Source organism: Engystomops pustulosus, chromosome 1, assembly GCF_040894005.1.
Source record: "Engystomops pustulosus chromosome 1, aEngPut4.maternal, whole genome shotgun sequence".
Lineage (NCBI taxonomy): Eukaryota > Metazoa > Chordata > Amphibia > Anura > Leptodactylidae > Engystomops > Engystomops pustulosus.
The window spans coordinates 55,056,451-55,082,915 of NC_092411.1; positions in this window are offsets into that span (position 1 = coordinate 55,056,451).

Below are 26,465 nucleotides of genomic sequence, written 5' to 3' on the forward strand. Positions count from 1 at the left end.
TTTTGGAACCATAATCACTGAAATATGTCCTTCATGATGACAGGGTAGTTTCTCTACTATTGTAGTTTTTCACTACTTTTGTAGTTTTATGCAGAACATATTTTCTAAATAAATTCTAAAAACCCAGATCATAAGCTGCAGAAACATCTCCACCATTCAGATGCATTGGACATCTGGGGCAGAAATTTTGTAGCAAATCTGTCATCTGGAAATGTATCCTTTTTGTTTTGTTTATATTGATGATGTTTTATTCCTTATAAGTTCCTCCAGGTGAAGCTTCTATTTTGGCTCATAGGTAGATGAATGTTCCTTCTCATTATTTCAGTAAACAGCTCTTTATCTGTGATTGGAAACCATATTACAAAAAAAGCCACATAAAATAATCTTAACCTGTGACTGAAATTTCAAGGGTTAAATCGATGTCATCAGTGCTCTATAAAATATGATAAAAATAGCTATTACATCCCATGGACTTGGCAGAGGTTAGAGTGAGGTGACACTACTAAAGTAGATGGATATCCCAACACAAATTCAGTATTCATTACAATTGGCAGCTGCCGGGTATACCCGACGGGACAAGATCTTCTACCACAGATGGTGCCAGAGCAAATGGTTCTGTGCTACTAGTAGAACGCTTGCCCACCAGGGCCCTGATGTTAGGTATTTTAAAACAATATCAGATGAAATTATATATAAGTACAGGCGGTCCCCTACTTAAGGACACCCGAGTTACAGACAACCCATAGTTACAGACAGACTCCTCTGACCTCTGGTGAAGCTTTCTCAATGCTTTACTGTAGTCCCAGGCTGCAATAATCAGCTGTAAGTTGCCTGTAATGAAGCTTTATTGATAATCCTTGGTCCCATTACAGCAAAAAATGTTTAAACTCCAATTGTCACTGGGGCCAAAATTTTTTTTGGCTGGATCTCTAATTATAAAATATACAGTTTCGACTTACATACAAATTCAACTTAAGAACAAACCTCCGGACCCTATCTTGTACGTAACCCGGGGACTGCCTGTATATAAAGAACTAAATAGCTGTTAACGTTTGGAAAATTTCAGAAGCAAATCTACAGAACCAGCCAAAAAGAATGAGAGAAATTTACTAAGGCACCAGATGAATGACTTAACTACCACCAAAATCCAGCATAAAAACCAGGGGCACTTACTCATAGATCCAGGCACCGTGACTGTGGTAATCTTCTTATATTTTATATTATATTTCTTATCCATGGCCTCCTTCCTACTAAAATCAACATTTAATATTATGCTAATGTGTAAAAAGGGATCTAGAGGCTGGTACCACAAGCCATCCGTGCTGTAGCTACACAGGCTGTTACACTGTCTCACCCTCCCCTGCTCACTCATCACTACCCCCTCCCCCAGCCTCTTTAAATATCATGGAAGCAGAGGAAGTTTCAACACACAGTGGGAGGGAGAAAGTGCTGCTCACAGCCTGTGAAGTTGAAGCACAGAGGGCCTCTGGTAAAACCCCCTGTGCCCTTCTGGCTCATTAGAATAATTTTAAAAGTTGATTTTGAAAGGAATAAGGCCATACATAAGATTACCATAGTCATAGTACCTTGATCTATGAGTAAGTGCCCCTGGTTTATCATGCTCAATTTTGATGGTAAATTTTACTTTAATTTCCACTGAAAAAAAATTGTTAGATACATTCATCACAGGTTCTGTCGAATACGAGGGGAAAAAAATCTTTACATTTTTTGGCATTCACCCACTGCTGGTGGGGCATTGTCCTAAAACAGGTTTGCTCTACAGCCACTCCCCTCTGCTCTCCCCTCTAATCATCCTGTTGCTCTAATTTATAGCAGAGAGGATGAATTGTAATGCATTTTAATGAAGAGATTGCACTCAAGAGTTTACCTAGGTGCACCAAGTCCAGCTACAATCCTGGAATATGAATCCATTTTTTTTACAGCCCAGCTGTTACTAACATTAGTTAGTGGCTTTGTATGGTGAAAACTGCTGGTAGACTCCCTTCAAAAGTGATTGTTATTTAACGGAAAACTACAATACACTCAAATACCGAAAAAAAAGTTATAACATAAAGGACCTCCATATATAATGTTCCCAATGCATATGATACATGGCTTTATTACATATATAGAAAACGTGTCGGTTATAAATATCTATACATAGGACAATTGCTACCTACCAGTTGCTGGCAGTAAAATATCTCACATTGGCTTACATACCTTCCTCTAGGTTTACTTTGCTCTCTGTAGTTGAAACCCTAAGAGCTGGATTCCCTCTGTCAGCTGCCATGTGATTGACATACCAAACATCTAGCGTATCCAGTGTGTCCTATTTGAAGAGATTGAATGACCATGAGAAATGAAACCTGCTAATCTGCTTTTCATGTGTCTTTTCCTGGGAAGAGAAAGTGCTATTGCCACTGATAGCAAGTATTAATAAAAAAGATTAGTGTGCTTTCACCTTGTTAGTGCTGTAAAACTGTTATATTGTTAGAGCTGGAATTGTAGAACAACTGAAGATTTAATAAAGCAAAGAAAGGACTTTGTGCCATGATAGTAAATAGATGTGACAGTAACACAATACCTGCTCTGATTCCTACTGACAGTTTTATGAAACAAATCTAATAGGCGGAGGGCAGAATATAACTGTAAAATATTATACTCCAAATGATCACGTTACACGCAAAGTGGAAATTCATTTCAAGTGGGTCCTGGCTTTCACAATCATCACCTAGTCATGTGGAGACAGCAGTGGCAGAAATATCTTTATTGCTTACTGTCAGAGCCCTGCACTGGTTCATGTACAGCCTGATGAAGGACACTGCTATGTGTAAAACATGTTACATGTTGGATCGTATCCCACCAGGGTCGGCACCAGGTTTCATTAGGCCCCTGGGCGACAGAGCCTCAGTTGGCCCCTTTTCAGTGAACACTCATGGCAGCATTAAAAATTAAGAAACTGAAACAGTCTTCTGTTCCCTAAAATATTCCCTAATTTAACAGACCCCTCATGGTTATTTTATATAAAGTCCCCCTCACACCCTTTGGACCATAAGGCGCACTGGATTATAAGGCGCACCATCAATAAATGGCGCACCTGATTATAAGGATGAATGACCTGCAGGCGGCAGACCTGTGCCCAATTCAAGGCAGCTGTTGTCTGTAAGTATGGTTCATATATAAGGCGCACTGGACTATAAGGCGCACCTTTGATTTCTGAGAAAATCAAAGGATTTTTTGTGCTCATTATAGTCCGAAAAATACGGTAGATACAGCCCCCCTCAACCCCATTGATTCCGTTTACAGCCTTATGAGGACCCCACTGGAACCGGACACTTGCCCAGGTATGCCCTGCGCTGGCGTGGACTCTGTATCCCACTGTAGCGTACATAAAGCATAACAAATTAACCATGTTTAAGCTTAACATACTGGGGCTTATTTACTAAGGGTCCCACTGCCACATTTCTGTCGGGTTTTCAGACGTTTTCGGGGATCGCATCACTGGGACAGGGATTTAGAAGGGGATCGTGTCACATGCGATATGATTTTGGCGCGTCAACGCCAGCTTTCATGCGACAGAAACCGAGGGGGCGGGTCGTCGGCAGGATTTAACTTTAAAAATGTGTCGCAAGCCATGCACTTACATGCACCAGGAAGAAGAAGGTGAACTCCGTCGGACCTGAGCGGGGAAGCGACGCATGCACAATTTCAGGTCCAAAATTTTAGTGATCGGGGAACGCGCGGGACCGGGTAAGTAAATGTGCCCCACTGTATTTTTAATGTGGAAATATTGAATTTGTAAAGTGAATTACTTTTATCAAGTGGGATATTATTAATATTTAAAGTCAGCAAAGAATGTCTGCTCTGATCAAATGCTTTTTTACTGAATTGAGCAAACTCTGCCTGTCCTGAGTCCAGATTCCTGTACAAAAGCAGATCCCCATAGGTCCTTTTTGGGTGGCCACCCTGGGCCCATGCTTCAGGGAGGCCCATGGCTGTCCCAAATGCTCACATAGTTAGAGAATCTGACTGCAGATCCTATATCAGAACAATGGCAGGAAGAGCTATCATGGCTGCTGTCGGACCAGATGGAGGGGGAAGCTTACAGCTTAGACAGGAAGAAAAATTATACATTCTGTTCTCGCTCCCCGTCCTTTATGTTTGTAGCAGCCATGTTTCTAGCTCATTTCTATGTTTGGATAATGTGTGTTTCTATGTGTAATTTGTAAGTGCATGATGTGTGTCTGTGTGTCAGTATATGCATGCAGTAGTTTATGGGTAAGCAAGTGTATATGTGCATATGTATGTATTTATGTGTTAACATATGCATCAATGTTTGTATGTGTATCTCATGTCATTGTTCCCTTGTGGAAGCTTATACCAAAGATCTAATAGGTAAAAACAGAAGTGAAGATGGCACTCACCGGTGGTGATTAGTCTTCTTTATTAGTACAAAAACATACACAGGGAGGCACGCAGTGCCGCTAAGCCGACGGGCCGTTTCGCAATGCCTCATTGCCTGGAGAAAGCGCCGAGCGGCGCGAAACGGCCGGTCGGCTTAGCGGCACTGCGTGCCTCCCTGTGTATGTTTTTGTACTAATAAAGAAGACTAATCACCACCGGGGAGTGCCATCTTGCCTTCTGTTTTTACCTATTGGACTGTTGTTGCCTTTGGAATTGAGCACCGCCACGGTGTAGTCATTTGCCCATATACCCCCTGTCCTCTCCATCACGCTGCCCTATCCCAATACGGTGTCGGCTGTGCCCACGAACTATTTGCCTTCTACTCTTGATTTATACCAAAGATCTAGAGGCTGAAGTAGCACAAGCCACACAATACGGCCCATATCTCTCCTATGTTTGGCGCACCTCTTTGCCCCACATGGACTAAATAACGCATAAAATTTTACTGGTGAGTTCACAGATTATTTTCTTCTCCTGTTGTACATTGGACTGTATGTTATGAGCCATGGCACCCTATCTCTTTCTATCCAAATGCCCGGACTTGGCCTATAATCCTCCCCTGTCTAGCAATTGTGTTGGTGTCACTTCACACATAGGTGACCAGTTTGGTCTCTTCTGCAGTGTAAACCCAAGATCTCCTCATGTAGTAATGTTTTAATCCCAATTCTAGTCCTTCTACAGAACATTATGATGCTAAGTGTTGCAGAAGTCCATGAAATGAGTGGATGTATCTATTTTAATCGTTTTCAGTATTTTCTGCTATATAATTAAGCATTAGGGCAAGTTCACATCTGCACTTCCATTATGCTCTTCCCTTATATAAGAGAGTAATGGAAAATAAATGCTTCAGGTGTCTTTTAGGGTTATAGGTATAGAAGGGCAGCTTCCATAGGGTAATAAAATTGTCCAGGGTTTTTTGTCTCTCTATGAATACCACAAGGGCATTTGTGGAATACAGATGTGAACTATGCCTTCTTCAGCTACAGTTCTGTTTTATTGCTTTACTGTTGTTATTTTTCCAGGATCTATCTTTGTAAATATATAATTAGCTGGCTACTCACTTATTCATGTGCTATGATTTATGACATACCAATGTAATTGCTTACACTCTATGTGGATTCAAAATAAACACAATGTAAATGTTTTATTGTAAAGCTTCATCTTCCTTTATATAATTAAATGAGTTAAAATAAAACAGGTTCTTTAACAGTTTTTAACAGTGCATGTTGTACTTGTCCCCATGGCAGCAATGTATCTTGAATGTACACAAGAATGGGGGGATATGGGAGGTAGCTGTATGTATACGGCATCCTAATAAATCTGGCAAGGGTTCCCCTGCCGGACAGTTCTCTGCCGGGTCTGACCTGGCTATGGGTAGTGAGCATACTCCAGCACCGGCCACGTCCCCCTTTCCGACTACTTGGAGTGAAGGTGGCATAAAGGGGAAATCGGTGCAATTCTGGGTCAAACGCCAGGAATGGCACTTATTTTAGAGCTTGTACACCAGAAAGCTTGTGCCCAAGGCCTCATAAATCGCCTAGTGCATCTATGTTTTAATAAATTAAAATAATCTTTATTTATATAGCGCCATAGCACATTACAAATATTCCATAGCACATTACAAATCTATAATACCGTATTTTTCGGAGGCGCACCGTCAATAAATGCCTGCTAAAATGTCTAGGTTCATATATAAAGCACACCAGCAGGAGGCGGACCTGTGCACAGTTCAAGGCAGCTGTTGGTAAGTGTGGTTCATATATAAGGCGCACTGGACTATAAAACGCACCTTTGATTTCTGAGAAAATCAAAGGATTATTTGTGCGCCTTATGGTCCGAAAAATACGGTAATCCTAATATTTTATAAATATTTTTAAAATGGCTCCAAAATTATTGATGACCTATCCAGAAAAGATTATTGTTCCCTCATATAATTATGGAAGATTAGCTTTCAAAACTGCTCCAAAACACCCGTATTATATCAATAACATTGCATCAGTTGTATCAAAGGAGATGATATTTGTCAGGCTAGAGGGATGTGGATCCTCTGGACCACTGCAGACGATGACACAAGCCACTACCTGGGACCGGAGTCTAAGTGGTACCCGGTTTTCACCAGAGCCCACCGCAAAGCGGGTTGGACTTGCTGCGGCGTGGTACCACCAGGTCGTTCCACAGGAGTGACTTGTCTGCAGTGGCAGCCAAGGTCGGGGTACAGAAACGGCAAACAGTCTCTTGGTCGGATTCAGGCACAAGGTCAGGGCAGGCGGCAGAGATGCAACGTCAGGGTCAAATCCGGGGTCAGCAACAGGAGGTTCAAGCAGATGGGTACGGGAATACGGCACACGAACAACAGCACGGAGGAACACTGGTACACAGGACAGCAGCACAGAGGGATTTGAGTAGACACTGGAACACGGAAGGACTCAGGAACGCAGGAGACACTGGAATGCAGGGAACACAGGAACGCAGGCAAATCGCAACAGAGCTTTCTCTCAGGCTGTGAGGCACAAAGATCCAGCAAAGGTAGTAAGGGAGGTACTTGCCTTTTAAAGTTGAAGTGTTCAGCCAGCGCACCCATCAGCGGTGCGCTGGCCCTTTAAATCTTCTGAAGGTGCCGCGCGCGCCCTAGGAGACGGGGACGCGCGCGCACGGAGCCAGACGGAGACACAGGACCGGGGAGAGGTGAGCTGCGCCGGTGCTGCGCCTGCGAGCCCCGGTGACCACCCGTGACAGTACCCCCCTTCGGCCTCCCCCTTCTCTTGGGCTGTAGAAACCTCTGTAGGAGGTCATGGTCCAGGATGTTGTCTTCAGGCTCCCAGGATCTCTCTTCTGGCCCGAACCCCTTCCAGTCAACCAAGAAGAACCGCTTCCCTCTCACCATCTTCATGTCAAGGATCTCCTTCACCTCATAAACGTCCGAGGAGTCAGCCACCGGGGAAGGAAGAGGTACTTGCTGGGAGAAGCGGTTCAGGTTGACAGGCTTGAGTAGGGAGACATGGAAGAGTTCGGGATGCGCATGGTGGAGGGAAGGCGCAGTTTATAGGAGACTGGATTTATGCGGGAAAGAACCACAAAGGGACCCAAGAATCGTGGACCAAGCTTTTACCCAGGAATCTTCAACCGGATGTATCTAGCGGATAACCAGACCTTGTCACCAGCAGAAAAGACTTTTGTCGGCCTGGAGTTTGGTGCGAGCAGAGGCCTGCAGCAAAGAAAGGCGAGTCTGCTCCCAGATGGTCTTCAGATCTCGTATCAACACATCAACAGCAGGAACATCCGTGGGCACAGGTAGAGGAAGAGGAGGACGTGGATGCTGTCCATACACGATGAAGAAGGGAGAAGAACCAGAAGTCTCAGAGTTCAAGGAATTGTATGAGAACTCCACCCATGGCAATAAAGCGGACCAGTCGTCCTGGCAGGCCGAGACGAAATGGCGAAGATAGCAGCCCAGAGTTTGGTTGACTCTCTCTACCTGTCCATTAGACTGTGGATGGTATGCAGAGGAAAAGTCCAGTTTCACCTGTAATTGGCTACATAGAGATCGCCAGAAGCGGGAGACAAACTGAACCCCTCGATCCAAAACAATGTGTAATGGAAATCCATGCAGTTGAAAGATGTGACTGAAGAATAGGCTGGCTAGGCGTGGAGCAGACGGCAGTCCAGGCAACGGAATAAAATGGGATATTTTAGAGAACCGGTCAGTTACCACCCAGATGACAGTATTCCCAGACGACAATGGAAGGTCTGTGATGAAGTCCATGGCCATATGCGTCCACGGGTGGCTGGGTATCGGCAACGGCATCAGGAGACCAGCAGGTTTAAGGCGAGATGGCTTATTACGAGCACAGGAAATGCAGGAACCCACAAAATCCCGCACATCCTTGGCCAGGTCTGGCCACCAATAGTAACGGGAAATGAGGGCTATAGAACGCTGCACCCCAGGGTGCCCAGCCACACAAGAGCAATGTCCCCAAGTTAAAATTCTCTTCCGAAGAGCAGGTCGGACATACATCTTGCCTGGTGGAAGCTGCCGGAGATCCACTGGAGCAGCCTGAACCAGTCGTTCCGGAGGAACAATATGACTAGGAACGGAATCTTCTCCAACCACATTTGAAGCACGAGAGAGGGCATCGGCCTTAACGTTCTTCTTTGCAGGGCGGAAATGTATTAAATAATCAAATCGGTAGAAGAAGAGAGACCAACGAGCCTGTCGAGGATTAAGATGCTGAGCGGTCTGGAGATACAGGAGGTTCTTGTGGTCGGTATGAATATGAACCGGATGACGAGCTCCCTCCAGTAGATAGCGCCATTCCTCCAAAGCTAACTTTATGGCCAAGAGTTCCCGATCACCAATGGAATAATTTCTTTCGGCAGGTGTGAAAGTCTTTGAGAAAAAAACGCAGGTGAGGGTACGACCCTTGGGCCCCTTCTGAGTGAGGACGGCCCCAGCACCCACGGATGAGGCGTCAACCTCTAATTGGAAAGACTTCTCCGTGTCAGGCCTTGTGAGTACTGGCGCAGTAGCAAAGGCAGACTTCAACCCAGTGAAGGCCTCTTCAGCAGCCGGAGGCCATAGTCTCGGGTTGGCATCCTTCTTAGTCAATGCCACGATGGGAGCCACAAGGGAGGAGAAGTGAGGAATGAATTGTCGATAATAATTGGCGAAGCCCAGAAATCTTTGTATGGCACGTAACCCGACTGGACGAGGCCACTGAAGTACGGCTGCCAACTTGGAAGGGTCCATCTGAAGTCCTTTATCAGAAATGACGTATCCCAGAAACGGAAGCCTACTCTGGTGAAATAGGCATTTCTCGAGTTTGGCATATAAACGGTTGGTCCTGAGAACCTGTCGGACGTGGGTCTGGTGAGACTGTAGATCTGGGGAAAAGACCATAATGTCGTCCAAGTAGACTATGACACAAGAGTAGAGCAAGTCTCTAAAAATATCGTTAACAAATTCTTGCAAACCGCTGGAGCATTGCAGAGTCCAAAGGGCATCATCAAATACTCAAAATGGCCGTCACGGGTAATGCTCAAGCACTCCGATACTCACCGTGGAGAAACGATCCCGTTCAGTCCTGGATATACAGAACAAAAGAAAAAACAACAAACAATAAAACAACAAGGAACATCAACAATTGTTATCAACAAAACTTGATCATGGAAAGATAGATCTACAGAACGTTTTCCATTCTAGGACTCCATTCACATATTCCCCAGACCCATTTTGGACATAGCTGTCCTGAAATCATTCCTATTTCCATCTTTAATTCTAATAACTTACCTTTTTCCATTTTTTAGCACTTACTATTATGGCAGTAATCACCAGCCTACCAATCATGCTTGTTATCTATTATTTTTGGATCTGTCACTCATTGTTTATATATGCTTCCGAATGTTACCTGACGTTTCTATCCCTGTTCCCCCTGCCAATAGCGAGCGCGGTGGTTGGGCGTGCGCTCGGCCGTGACGTCACATGGCCCGCCCAAATTGGAGGTGGAGGATTGGGCCGGTCATGTGGCCTCGCGGCGGGCGCGTGCGCACTCCGCGCGCCCGCACGCCAACGCCATCCTGTCATCAGCTCCACACAGGTGAGCCTGCAGCTATTTTTCATTTATAAGGACCACATTTAGTCAAGAGCCTCATACCCCTGAGGAAGCAACCAGGCTCGGTGGCGGAACGCGTGGGGAGCCAGCCCCATCTACCCCATATCCGGTGATATTTTTTCATTTATCTATCAAGTGTCTGGTATATGTATATTGCGCAGTATTTTGCACTGCTACATCATTCATTTGTATATACCTCATAGTATCATACCGGTTACATTGATCTGATAGGGTAGATGGCATAGCAACCCTTTAGCCCAATATGTTGGCTTGTATAAGATTTTAGGGTTGCTTATAGCAACAAGCATTCATTTTTTGTCGCATATTTTCTTGCTGCTATAGTAGAGACCTAGCACCAGATGGTGCTTTTTAAGTGATTTTAATTGTTTGTGGCATACACGTTTGGTTAATATTTGTGTGAACTTAAATAAAGATTTTCTATTTTTTCACTTCCATCGTGTATAGTATCAGTACCTATAACACGTCCCTTTTCTTGGTGTACATATTCTGAATTTCCTGACGTGTGGTACGCCCATTGGCCTCAATTCATTTTGTTACTAGGTGTTTAGACAGAGATCCTCAGGCCCTTTCCCTATGGGATCTCGTTTCTGGGGCATTTTGATTGTATTCTTCTATTAGCCATACGCTTTTTCTATATTGTCTCTTCGTTTCGTGTGAGCCTCTTTTTGCTGCCACAATGGCATTGGACTTAGGCGCTAGGGAGCAGTTATGGAACAGTCAGGTAGCATCAGTTTTTTCGGGTAATATTGTTTCAGAAGAACCGGACAATGATTTCAAACACCTTACAGAAAACCTTATAGATTTACAAAAAACCTACATCCGCATTTGGTGGAACATTAAAAGTCTAGAGGAATACCTTAAACAAGGGATCATGCCACGGGGTTTGAGAGTGCAGATCTTTCCAGCATGGGAGGTTGAAACTGATTTTAAAAACACCTGGGAAAAAGGTTTGGCACAATGTTCCGTTATCCTGATACAAATGCTATTGTCCCATGACAAAAAGCTGTTGGGAATCATTAGAGAGAAAATTCAAGAAGCAGAGTCTAAACTCACACAGTTTGACTCCCAAGGATTAGTCATACCATTTCAAAACAAACTTAAGGATATAGTGGACAAATATGAGAAAGAAATCATAGAAGGCAAACGCAAAAAGTTCAATAGGGACAGAGAAGACTATCTCCTAAAGAGAGAATACAAATGGCAACATAAAGGCAACAGGAGAGAGACCAAAAGATATACGTATAACAAACATCCTACAAACAATAACAAACAGGGGACTTCCACTACACCATCAGAATCCGCATCGAGTGATTTTTTATCCTCCGATGTGAGCGATGTGGACACAAGTATAAACAGGGTCAATACCAAAAAGAGAGGGCCCAGACACAGAGAATCCCCTCCAGATCAAAGACAAATGAAAAAATATCATCGCAAACAATAACTACCCATATATCAAGGGTACAAACAGATGAGGATCCGCAGAATACATCAACCTTTCAAATAGTCAATTTATCTTCATATCAGCTCAACGACGCAGAAAGGTCTGTACTACAGAAAGGTTTATCCTTTTCTCCAATGCACAGAATGAATAAATTTGAAACAATAAAAGATTTATATTTGTTCTGCAGACAACTAACCTTTAGAATTCTTTATTAACAACCCATGCTGATTGGGACCCTCACTGAAAATGACCGACGCATCTTTAACGACCTGTTAGATCTCCTACAGGAAAATGAAGGACCTTCAAGTGAGCCTGATCCCACTAAATTTCCAAACCGGCTACCATCTCAATCCACTCCCTCCCTTAATATTTGTCCTGCCATAAATGTCTTTTTCCATACAGTGACCAAAGAGATACAAGACCTCAAAATTGACAACCATCGAGGCAGAAATTTCACCCTACAAGAACAGGAAGCGATAAAAAATCTTAGTAACAACAAGACATTTATAATTAGAGAAGCGGACAAGGGAGGTAACGTAGTGCTGTGGCCCATAGATGACTATATGAAAGAAGCTAAGCGGCAACTCAATAATAGTCAATTCTATTATGCATTACCGACAGATCCAACGGATACATTCAAAAAGAAAATTGATCGTCTGATTGCCACCGCAACACAACATGGAATTATCACTCAAAAAGAGGCTAAGTATCTCCAGGTGGACAAACCGGTCACACCAACCTTCTATCTTGTCCCCAAGATACACAAGTCCCTGGAATCACCACCAGGTAGGCCAATAGTGGCGGGCATAGGGGGTCTGTGCGAGAGGATATGCATCTATCTAGATTTTTTCTTGCAGCCCATTGTTACCAACCTGGACTCCTACGTCAGAGATTCTATGCATCTCATCGAACAGCTGGAAAAGTTAGAAGTCCATCCAGGTCTTCTTTTGGTGACCATGGACGTAGAGTCCCTTTATACCATCATAGCACACGATATTGGATTAACAGCGGTGGAATATTTTCTGGACAAACAATCCAACTCAAATCGACTTCACGACTCCTTCATTCTGGAACTTCTCAGCTTTGCCTTGGGTCATAACTATTTCCTATTTGACAAGGTATATTACAGGCAAATATCTGGGACGGCCATGGGCGCGCGCTGTGCCCCCTCCTACGCAAACCTCTTTTTGGGGTGGTGGGAGGAGACACAAGCGCGCCTCATGCCCCGTTATCGCAAGCATGTCATCAAATGGTATCGATACATAGACGATATTGTGTTTCTTTGGCAGGGCACGGAAGAAGCCTGCATGGAGTTCTTCTCGGAACTAAATGACAACAATTTAAATATTAAGTTGATTCCACAAATTTCTGCGAATACAGTTGAATTTCTGGACCTAAGACTTAGCATGGACGAGAATAAAATCAAAACATCTCTATACCGAAAAACCCACAGCTACAAATAGCGTTCTACACTATAATAGCTTCCATCCTAGACATCTTAAGAAGGCAATACCTTATGGCCAATTCCTAAGATTGAAAAGAAATTGTAGTGATGATGATGACTTCAGAAAACATGCGGCTGATCTTACAGCACGACTCAAAGCAAGAGGTTACCCCAAAAAAGTTATCTCCAGAGCCTTCATGCGAGCCAAAAAACCAAATCGAGAGGAGATGCTGATCCCAAGGAACAAAGCGAAATCTGACAACCAGGTGAGAATGATTACTACTTACAATAATCAATGGACTGACCTTTATGGAATTCTTAACAAAAATTGGAATATTCTGTTGAGTGAGCCAAAATTAGAGAGATTTATTAATAACCGTCCCACACTAATAGCAAGGAGGGCTAAAAACCTCAAGGACCAACTTACCGCAAGTCATTTTGTGCGACCTAATGTAGGAACGGGAGGACATCGTATCAAGGGCACATTTTCTTGTGGAGAGTGCAACATTTGCCAGTTCATAACCAACAAAGATACCTTCATTAACCCCTTGAACAACAAGCAGTATAAGCTCAGAGAATACACAAACTGCAAAACTCACAACGTAGTTTATGCCATCCGCTGTCCATGTTCAAAAATTTATGTTGGACAAACAACCCAACAGCTAAAGAAACGAATTCAACAGCATATATCTACAATTAGGACAGCACATCGCGATTTCAAGCAAGACAAAACTTTATCATCAGTAGCAGCACATTTTTTACAACATCATGCAGGTAACCATAGAGGCCTTCAAGTGACGACTCTGGAAAAAGTAAGTCTAAACATGAGAGGAGGTGACATAGTACCGAAACTCCTACAACAAGAGTCAAAATGGATCTTTGAATTAAAGTCAACATCCCCGCAGGGTATTAACGAAGAACTACTGTTCACCGGTTTCTATAGGTAAGTTGGCCACAATATAACAATATATCTCTGTTGAGCCCTTTTATATGTATTTTCTTTATATTTTATCTTTTCTCATCATATTTTCATGTTCTGTACATCCAGGTTAGATTCTTTTTGCTACTGATATGCTGGGTTCTGTTCCCTCAATATACATATGGTCACTTTGTTTACAGTTCACTTTACTTTGATTATGTACATTTTTTTCACGTGTTATATGGTCACCAATATTTGTCATCCACATGTGAGCACTTATTTTGAGCACTTTATTAATTATTATTTTCTATTTATTTATTTTTCTCCCCCCTTTTTTCTCAAGTATTCCTTTACAGGATTTTGACACACCGCTACTGGACACACTACACAGTATCAACTATTCCAAAGCATCATTGCACAAGTAATCACAGAGAGCACAGCACCAATAGAACCTAAGATGCACCTACAACACGAAAGTCCAAGAACAGTTATCTAATGCTCAAGCACTCCGATACTCACCGTGGAGAAACGTTCAGTCCTGGATATACAGAACAAAAGAAAAAACAACAAACAATAAAACAACAAGGAACATCAACAATTGTTATCAACAAAACTTGATCATGGAAAGATAGATCTACAGAACGTTTTCCATTCTAGGACTCCATTCACATATTCCCCAGACCCATTTTGGACATAGCTGTCCTGAAATCATTCCTATTTCCATCTTTAATTCTAATAACTTACCTTTTTCCATTTTTTAGCACTTACTATTATGGCAGTAATCACCAGCCTACCAATCATGCTTGTTATCTATTATTTTTGGATCTGTCACTCATTGTTTATATATGCTTCCGAATGTTACCTGACGTTTCTATCCCTGTTCCCCCTGCCAATAGCGAGCGCGGTGGTTGGGCGTGCGCTCGGCCGTGAGGTCACATGGCCCGCCCAAATTGGAGGTGGAGGATTGGGCCGGTCATGTGGCCTCGCGGCGGGCGCGTGCGCACTCCGCGCGCCCGCACGCCAACGCCATCCTGTCATCAGCTCCACACAGGTGAGCCTGCAGCTATTTTTCATTTATAAGGACCACATTTAGTCAAGAGCCTCATACCCCTGAGGAAGCCACCAGGCTCGGTGGCGGAACGCGTGGGGAGCCAGCCCCATCTACCCCATATCCGGTGATATTTTTTCATTTATCTATCAAGTGTCTGGTATATGTATATTGCGCAGTATTTTGCACTGCTACATCATTCATTTGTATATACCTCATAGTATCATACCGGTTACATTGATCTGATAGGGTAGATGGCATAGCAACCCTTTAGCCCAATATGTTGGCTTGTATCAGATTTTAGGGTTGCTTATAGCAACAAGCATTCATTTTTTGTCGCATATTTTCTTGCTGCTATAGTAGAGACCTAGCACCAGATGGTGCTTTTTAAGTGATTTTAATTGTTTGTGGCATACACGTTTGGTTAATATTTGTGTGAACTTAAATAAAGATTTTCTATTTTTTCACTTCCATCGTGTATAGTATCAGTACCTATAACACGTCCCTTTTCTTGGTGTACATATTCTGAATTTCCTGACGTGTGGTACGCCCATTGGCCTCAATTTATTTTGTTACTGGGTATTGAAAGCTGTCTTCCACTCGTCGCCTTCCCGAATACGAATGAGGTTGTATGCCCCTCGCAGATCTAGCTTGGTGAAAACCTTGGCACCCCGTAGGCGGTCAAAGAGTTCGGTGATGAGAGGCAAGGGATAGTGGGTTTTTATCGTGACTTTATTGAGGCCGCGGTAATCTATGCACGGACGGAGCGGGGAAGAAGACATCCGGATGAATCCTTTCTCCAAATATTCCTTTATGTAGGCAGACATGGCTTCGGTCTCAGGCACTGATAACAGGTATACTCGTCCTCGAGGAGGAGACGTACCCGATAGCAAGTCGATGGGACAGTCATAGGAACGGTGTGGAGGCAGGACGTCGGCATAGTCTCGGTAGCACGCTGGAACGCAGGAACGCAGGCAAATCGCAACAGAGCTTTCTCTCAGGCTGTGAGGCACAAAGATCCGGCAAGGTAGTAAGGGAGGCACTTGCCTTTTAAAGGTGAAGTGTTCAGCCAGCGCACCAGTCAGCGGTGTGCTGGCCCTTTAAATCTTCTGAAGGGGACGCGCGTGCACCCTAGGAGACGGGGACGCGCGCGCACGGAGCCAGACGGGGAGCACGGAGCCAGACCGGGGAGAGGTGAGCTGCGCCGGCGCTGCGCCTGCGAGCCCTGGGGAGCACGGGTGAGCCTGCGACCCGCGATATGAGTCGCGGGACCACCCGTGACAATATTTTAGTCTGTTTAATATTAAGTGAGAGTTTTTAAAATATTCAACATAAACTGTCAAATCTAAAAGTAAAGAGAGGGTCACTAGAAGGAAGCCCAGCAACTTTATAGAGATTACTAAGAATTGGTAGTTGTTCATCATTGAGACCCCCAAGAATAACTAGGACCAGGGGAACATTTATCAGGGCTGGTACAATAGTTTTCTGGTGTACAAGCCCTGAAATAATTACAATTACTAGTAAACTGTCAGAAATTCTGATTATCTCCCCCTCTGCTCCACCTCCACAGTAAGTAAGTGAGAAGGGTGTGAAGGGGGTGTACCAGGCGGCAGAATCAGAGCCTCCTCATATTTCCAGTGCAGCAGAGGAGCGGAGATCTCATCGTAGGTTGGTGCAACTACCGCCAGCATATAATAAATTCTCCCTAAAAGAAGTCTGTGATGCTTTCCAGATTTCATTGCTGAGCCCCCCCACCTGCATGAATTTACACAACCCGTTTAGAACTTCAAATAGTCTAGAACAGTGATGGCGAACCTCTTGGAGAACAAGTGCCCAAATTACAACAAAAACCCACATATTTATTGCAAAGCGCCTACCCAGCAAGTTAAGCAGTAGCTCACTGTTCTTCCACAAGTTCAACAGAAGAAGGACCTCCATCGATAAACTGCCCCTGCCCATGCCTTCTCACTCTTTCTACAGTCTGAAGAAGCCAAGGATGTGTTGCTTCAAAACAGGGGTCCCCAAACTTTTTACATAGGGGGCTGTTCACAGTCCCTTCCAGACCGTTGAAGGGCCGGACTAAAGTTAAAAAATAAAAAAAAAATAAGAAATTCCTCTGTACACTGCTCCTATACTGCTCCTCAATCATTGATTATTTCCTATACTGCTCCTCAATCATTGATTATTTCCTATACTGCTCCTCCATCATTAATTATTTCCTATGCTTCCCCCCACCACTTTTTATTTCATATGCTGCCCCTCCACCATTAATTATTTCCCATACTGCTCCTTCATCATTAATTATTCCCTATACTGCCCCTCCATCATTAATTATTTCTCATACTGCCCCTCCATCATTAATTATTCCCTATACTGCCCCTCCACCATTACGGTAATTATTTCCCATACTGCCCCTCCATCATTAATTTTCTATACTGCACCTCCATCATTATTTCCTATGCTGAACCTCCACCATTAATTATTTCCCATACTGCCCCTCCATCATTAATTATTTCCCATACTGTACCCTCCATCATTAATTTTCTATACTGCACCTCCATCATTAATTATTTCCTACACTGCTCCTCCATCATTATTTCCTATGCTGAACCTCCACCATTAATTATTTCCCATACTGCCCCTCCATCATTAATTATTCCCTATACTGCCCCTCCATCATTAATTATTCCCTATACTGCTCCTCCATCATTAATTATTCCCTATACTGCCCCTCCATCATTAATTATTTCCCATACTGCCCCTCCATCATTAATTATTCCCTATACTGCCCCTCCATCATTAATTATTTTTCATACTGCCCCTCCATCATTAATTATTTCCCATACTGCTCCTCCATCATTAATTATTTCCTATGCTGCACCTCCATCATTAATTATTCCCTATGCTGCTCCTCCATCATTATTTCCCATACTGCCCCTCCATCATTAATCATTTCCCATACTGCCCCTCCATCATTAATTATTCCCTATACTGCTCCTCCATCATTAATTATTTCCCATACTGCTCCTCCGTCATTAATTATTCCCCATACTGCTGCTCCCTCATTAATTATTCCCTATACTGCCCCTCCACCATTACGGTAATTATTTCCCATACTGCCCCTCCATCATTAATTTTCTATACTGCACCTCCATCATTAATTATTTCCTACACTGCTCCTCCATCATTATTTCCTATGCTGAACCTCCACCATTAATTATTTCCCATACTGCCCCTCCATCAATAATTATTTCCCATACTGCACCTCCATCATTAATTATTCCCCATACTGCCCCTCCATCATTAATTATTCCCCATACTGGCCCTCCATCATTAATTATTTCTCATACTGCCCCTCCATCATTAATTATTTCCCATACTGCTCCTCCATCATTAATTATTTCCTATGCTGCACCTCCATCATTAATTATTCCCTATACTGCTCCTCCATCATTAATTATTTCCCATACTGCCCCTCCATCATTAATCATTTCCCATACTGCCCCTCCATCATTAATTATTCCCTATACTGCTCCTCCATCATTAATTATTCCCCATACTGCTGCTCCATCATTAATTATTGTCCATACTGCCCCTCCATCATTAATTATTTCTCATACTGCCCCTCCATCATTAATTATTCCCTATACTTCCCCTCCATCATTAATTATTCCCTATACTGCCCCCCCACCATTAATTATTTCCCATACTGCCCCTCCATCATTAATTATTCCCTATACTGCCCGTCCATCATTAATTATTCCCCATACTGCCCCTCCATCATTAATTATTTTCTATACTGCTCCTCCATCATTAATTATTTCCCATACTGCCCCTCCATCATTAATTATTCCCCATACTGCCCCTCAATCATTAATTATTCCCTATACCAGTGGTGGCGAACCTATGGCAAGGGTGCCAGAGGCGGCACTCAGAGCCCTTTCTGTGGGCACCCGGAACATTGCTCCAGCACACCAGACAAGACTCAAAGAATCTTCCTGCAGTTCCAAGAAACTTAAAAGATGCTACTTTCAGTCATATTTTGATACTGACTTCGCTACTTGGGACTGTAGGAAGAGGGAGAATTAGACAGGGTAAAATTATTTTTGGAGGACCACCTGCTAGCCCCACGATTCTCTGTGTACAGAGGGTACCTGGAAAGAAGCTAAATTGATGAAAATTTTCCATCTTTCTACTGTGTTGCTGTCCTCAGGAGGCCAATATGATTGAAAGTTGTTGAAGAGGGAGCAATAAGTCACTGCTTTAATTTTTGGTTGGCACCTCGTGATAAATAAGCAGGGTTTGGGTTGCAGTTTGGGCACCCGGCCTCTAAAAGGCCATCACTGCCCTATACTGCTCCTCCATCATTAATCATTTCCCATACTGCTCCTCCGTCATTAATTATTCCCTATACTGCCCCTCCATCATTAATTATTCCCCATACTGCCCCTCCATCATTAATTATTCCCTATACTGCTCCTCCATCATTAATTATTCCCTATACTGCCCCTCCATCATTAATTATTCCCCATGCTGCCGCTCCATCATTAATTATTTCCTATACTGCCCCTCCGTCATTAATTATTCCCTATACTGCTCCTCCACCATTAATCATTTTATTTAATGCCTCCATAATTAATAATTTTTTTATATTAGGACCCCCGACCGCCAAAATATATTTGCTGCTGGTTAAAAAAAAAATCCTATACTCACCTCTGGCAGCGGCTCCCGTGTCTTCTTTCTTCGGGCTGCTGTCGGCCAGGAAGGGGTGCGCGGCTGTGTGATGACCTGTAATAATACTGCTCGAGCGGCCGCGTCGAGCACTATTCAGTGACGAGCAGGAGCTTCCTGTCCGGAGGCTCCTGCCCGACTGACTCGGCCTACCGGGGGCCTCAGCCGGAGCCGCTGGCACTCCGAGAGCTGGATGCGGCGGGGGCCCGATAAAAACGGTCTGCGGGCCGCATGTGGCCCGCGGGCCGTAGTTTGGGAACCACTGCTTCAAAATAACACTGAGAGTAGCATCTATATTGCCTGTGACTGCAGGTGAATTCTTTTGAGTCATGTCTGGTGAACTCTGCGCTGGGACAATGTGGCCTAGGTGCCCACAAAGAGGGCCCTGAGTGCCAACTCAGGCACCCGTGCCATAGGTTCGCCACCACTGGTCTAGAAGTTGTTAATATACATGAGAATCTGCGTGAGTAGTTTATAAGTGGTCAATTTCTGCTACCAGGTTCTCTTTAGAATTAAAACTTGAAGTTGAATAAGGAGCCCTTTGAATGTTTCTATAAACAGTGAATCTCATTGATGAAAACTTTTCATGCCTCTATAACTTTGGTAACAGTAGGTACTCTCTAAAGGAGTTGCTTCATGTATATTTGTCACATGTCCTAGAGAGCAATGGGTGCCAATCCTTACGACACAGCCAAAGAACGCACAGTGAAACAACTGGTTCCAGGCTCTGCAAAATAAGATGATACATTAATAATTATAATCTTTATTTATAAAGCACCATCATATTCCGTAGCACTTTACAACTCATAGGGCAGTGGTGGCGAACCTATGGCACTGGTGCCAGAGATGGCACTCGGAGGCCTCTCTGTGGGCACACGGGCTGTCTCCCATGCACAGAGTTTGCCAGACATGGCATCTTCCTGCAGTCTCAGGCAGTCCAAGTAGTGCCCTGCTATTTTAAAGTGACCTATCCTGTGCTGAGTCCTGTCCGAAGAGTGAAAAGGTGTGGACAGGGTCGGATTGGAGCTCCAAAATTCTGGTAGCAATAAGTTTGTTACTACCTAAATTGCCATGTTGGCACTTTGGGAAAAGCTAGTGTTTTTTGGGTCTCATTTTGGGCACTCAATCTCTAAAAGGTTCGCCATCACTGTCATAGGGAATAGAAATGTGAAAGTTCAGAACAGCACCGCAATGCTGGTGGGTGCAAAGTCCAGATGCTTTCTGGCATGAGAGCCTCAGTAGTAAAATTTTCAAAAAAACTGGCAGCACTCCAAGATAGTATCAAAAAGTGACGGGGTGTCTTTTATTCCATGTGCAACGTTTCAGCTCACAAGGAGCCTTTGTCAAGCATGATACATAGATCAGTATGCAAACATATAAAGGCCAGTGATACATCTCATTGGTCCGTGCAAGGGCCGTATAAAACAGTGTATATAACAATCATTTCATAAGTATACAAGGTGTGTACGTGAGTACGTGGTAAGTAGGACCCAATCGGATATAAGTACAGTGAAAATTTGTAGCAGATCGTGAATAAAATACGTGTACATGTGTAAATAAAGATAAGTACCCTCCCATCGGCGTTCGGACGGTCCTCAGTCTCGGCTCTTCATTCATAAGTTCCTGAAGTGATGCAGGATCAGCTGTGTTCTGGCACCAACCTCTATCTGGTGTAGAAGGAAGTCGGCTGTGTGTAGTAGTTCCGTTCTATGTAAAACCGGAAGTGACATGTTGCCATGGCGGCCGGACTGCGCATTCAAGTGTCGAGTGCCGGCGGCCATCTTGGATTTGGGCAGACCTCTCACTGAATCATATGGGAGCCCCTAACGTGTTCTGGACCTACTGATTGGCCGGTAAAGGCCATGTATAGTGACTGATATTGTCTCCAGGTCCTGGGTGCGTATTTGTGATGTCATAGGGAATATATGCAAATAAAATAAGACATTATTACAGAGTACAAACAGTCACATGAAACAATGGTAGTGAGAGCCCTGCTCACAACATTCATTCATTTATCCAAAATTGACCAACACAAAATATATCAATGTCAACCCCTTATCAGTTTCATAAAGTTTTCTTGGAGTGTTGGGGCCCTTATCTTTGTGGAGCCATGTTTGTTGATCAAATCCTCCAATGAACTTGTAATTTAGGCCACATGCACATTGTTTTTTATATATATGCTTTGTGTTTTTTTTCAATTAACAAGTTCATTTCAATGGACCCATGAACATTTTGGTTAATGATTTATAAGTAAGTGGGGATGTCAGGGTTATTCCAGGACAGTGTTTTTTTGCTGTTTCCCCTGATCTGGAAGCTTATATAAATGAAGTACATCAGAGCTCACTGTATTGGAATAACTCACTGACTTAATGAAAGTGAGGAGAATTAGCTTTATTCATTCTCTGATTATTGATCAGATGCAGTTTTTAGGTATAGTTTTCAATTTTTTTTCCATATTGGTGCTTATCCAAAATGCACACCCGAAAGTTATAATAGACAAACTTTGTTAAGGTTTATTAACTCACCTACCTCAAGACCTGGTAAAAGTATCAGCCACATTGTTGGAGATTGAATTGTTACTTGTCAATAATAATGATAAAGTACTTTGTTCCAGAGTTATATTTTCTGTTGTTGGAGCAGAACAATAAAAATACGAACACCTTGTGGTGTGCAAGAAACAGACACTAATGGAGCCCAAATGACTCCATAGACTATAATGGCCTCCGTTAAAGGTTCCTTTTTTTTCACAAGATGAAAAAGCTTGAACTTTTGTCTGCGCCTTGTAGCAGATTCTACAACAGAGGCTTTTAACCGAGCCACCAACGCAATTAAAGGGGTTTTCCCACAAAGGAAAGTTAGGCCCAATCCATGGTGCTGAGATCCCCACAGGTCGCGAAAATGAGGGGCCTAGTCGCTCCGTCAGAATAATCTCTATGTAGCTGAAGGAAATTGGTGAACGTGGCGCTTGGCAATTTACATCAGTTCCATAGAGATTAATGGAGCAGAACTGTCATATGCGGCCGTCTGCTCCATTAGTCTGAGGAGCGACGGACCCCTCATTTTCGTGATCTGTGGGAGTCTCAATACTGATCAGCAAGTTAGGACCTATCCCGTGAATAGGGCCTAACTTTCCTTTGTGGGAAAACCTCTTTAATGTAAACATAGCCTAAGCTGCCAATCTCCTGCAATGTCATGCAGCAGGACTGCAGTGTAGATGCCTGTCCCTTCAATCTGAAGACTCTCCACCAATTAGAGATTCTGGTTGGATGACCTGCCAGTCAGGTAGCTAGTTGCTATGCCAATCCGAGCATCCAGTGCCTACCATTTACTGAGTTATTGTGCTTCATATTGCCAATACTCTGTCTTTTTACCATGCTGTCCTGTGACTTCTCACAGGAATTAGTATTTCTTAGAAGAATCATTTTTACCTTGGCCAGCCTGACTACTCATTTGTCATCTAGATTTTGGAGAGAACAGTGCCAGGGCCAATGACACAATTGTTCTCAGGGCCGGCGCTAACACTAGGAATACCTGGGCAATTGCCCTGGCCCAGAGCTGCTGGAGGGCCCACATGAGGCTGTACATAAGAATTCAATGGAGGTGAGGGGCCTGTCTCTAATGAATACATGAGGTCAGGGGAGCTTTATATAAAATAACCATGAGGGTTTTTTTTTTATAAACTAGGGAATATTTTAGAAAACAAGAGAGTGTTTTAGTTTTTGAATTTGTAATGCGGCCATGTGAATTCACTGCAAAAGGGCCCACTGAGGTTTTGTCGCCCTACTGAAAAATGGAGCCGACTCTCCTTGTTCTGATGCCTTCTCACCTGACAAACCCACAGCGATAGTGACCACATCTTGCTAAAGCAGTTCAATTCCGGTTACCTGCGGTCCCTTTGAGTTGCAAAAATATATTGTAAAAATTACTATACAGAATTTATTAATATTTATTTTCATTGAAAATTAAAATTATATTCACAAAAAAATACAAAAAATTATAGTATTTTTTAACATTGTATATTTATTTGTGATTTTTAACTACACATTCCCTTTAAACAGCTATATTATGATCCACCTAGTAGCCACTAGGTAGTGTCAGACCTCTTTATTTTTTTCCTCAAAAAGTAGTTAAATCTTATGGTTAGTTTTAATTGCAACAGAATATGAGAAATCTTCAATGAGCTGGCCTTTTTCCAATAACTTCCAGGAGGTGAACTTATCTCCAGCCTAAAGCCTATCCTATTTTAGACTTGTACACAGCTCTGTCATAAATCTACTCTAGGGATCCTACTTCCACATTTCAATTCTGTTCCTGAGCCTGTATGAATATATACACCGTATATCTATTAATATCGATGTCCCCAGGCTGCTAAGATGTTATATATTCTATAGATGCAGATGATTGTGTATAAAGCAAGGAACATTGTCATTTTTTTGTCCTTAAATTGTCCCAACATTGCTGCATCTGCCAATTTGCATCTAATTTGTGACTTTGTTTGAAGTTTTGTAACCCACTTCATTATTAATTTCAGATTGATTATGTAAATTTGGAGTAGATTTATGAAGCAAAAAGTTGCAAAACTGAGGCGCAAATCCACTCTAATCCCCCAGGGGGCACAAGACATAGTTAGGGACTGGCTGAGTCTTTTGTGTCAAAAAGTTCAAATCCAACTGCTTGATCCTTATCTCCTTTAATATCTACCATAGAACGAAAATTGGAAAACCCCACATCACGTAAAATGTAGTAGTCAGGTGAGTGTCTGACTCCAGATGCCCTTTTCTCGAAACCATTACAATCATAGCTACAATGTCAATGAACAAGCATCATGTTTATGATGGAAAATAATACATGCAGTATCTGATCCTGTTTTTCTGTGGTGGATCTGGCAAAAAAAAAATATTGCAACTCCAAATGTATTTTCACAGCTTCAGAGTAGGCGTCTAATACGCAGGAAATCAGTCTTGTTCTAAACTGTTCAGCAAGTGTCCAATAAACTGATTGAGCCATCATACAGGGGAAGCCAGTAATAACTTCCCTTCAAGATTTTGTGAGGAAATACAGACACATAGGGGCACATTTACTTACCTGTCCTGACGCCTTCCCGAAAGTGCATTGTCTGACCTGAATGCACTCTGCCCTGATTCACTACGATTGCGGGGGCCGATATCCTGCATGTGTCACTTCCCCGCTCAGGTCCGCCGGAGTTCACCTTATTCTTCCTGGTGCATGTAAGTGCTTGATCTTGTGACACAATTTGAAAGTTAAAGAAAACCTATCATCTCGGATCTACCTAATTAAGGTGGCAGGTTCAACTAATGAATGACATGGGAGCCCTTTTTAGGGCTAATCCTTGAGCGGCCTGTAACTTTTTAAATCTTTAATCACCTAATATGCAAATATCTGAAAGAGGCTTCTGGGGCGCAGAGTAGCCGGCGCTGAAGCTACACGGCGCAGCTACTCCACGCCCCAATAGTAGCCTCTTTGGATCCTCCTACTAGGAGATCTTCAGTGCGTTCCGCGCTCTGTATAGACTTTTTGGCAGAGTCTATGCAGAGCACAAACGAGTGCGCGCAGCTGCCATGAGCAACTGGAGCACTGGGAAATCAGGGAGAGGAAAGTAATATTTTGTTATGTTAGAGCTCTCATTTTAGAAATATTTCTGTCTCTCTCAAAAACCTCTTTAACATATTTTCATGTTCGAATCAATTACTTGAAATAGTGAAATAATTCTGTACTGTCTCTGACTCCTTGTCAGAGTATAGTTTTTGCCTTTATTGAAATGAATTTTGCATGTAGTTTCAAGTTGATAACCAAATATATAAAACACCTGCGTGTGCATGCAAATATTGCCCAGGAACATTCAACACCATTAAAACCTTTGTGCAAATACGGCTGTCATGCTATACTGAGACAGTAAAGATATTCAGTGAACATGTGGTGAAAGCCAGTCATCCCATGTATTGATTCTGAGTACGACCCTGATAGATGTGTCAATGGTGTCACCTGGGTGTTGGACCAACATCTGTGGGAACTTGCATTAGCAGATTTAATTCTGTTCAGGGACGAGGCCAATTTTTATGTCAGCGATGAGGTCAGCTACAAGAATGTAAGGTACTAAAGGGAGGAAAACCATCAATAGATGATAGACCCACAAAAACGGCTCTGAGTGCACCCTCTGGCACACGTGCCATAGGTTCGCCACCACTGTCCTAGGTGATGTGGAGGTTATCATCCGATGTTGAATATGGGGCACCCACATGTTATTGGATCCATTTATTATCGACCAGACACTAAATGCGTACCACCACCTAACAAAGTATCAGGAAACAGTGTTCTAGCAATTCTCACAGAGGATGCGGTTTCACCTCTTATTTCTAATAGGATGGGGCTCCTCCAGATCAGGTGTTCTATAGCTGCTGGATATTTAGTTCCCTCGTCATTCACTTGATTGTTGGAATTTAATGTTGAATGGCCACCAAGATTACCCAACCTCACACCACCAGACTTTTTTTTTTACAAAATTTCATTAGCTATAGACACAGTGGTACAAAGTAAAATTGCAAAATACAGAAGTACAGTACATTTTTATTTTAGGTTACAATTTTTTTCCAATGTTTTCTTGTAACTGAAAAAACCCTCAAACCCCCAAACTCCTTGATGTACCCCCACCCTTTGGCGTGCCCCCATAATCTTCAGCCTAACCAGTTGTTCAATTAGTTGCACAATTGTAACATTCAGGACCTTGGGAAAGTTGTGTCCAGGCAGGACAATCAACCTGAGCTGGATCA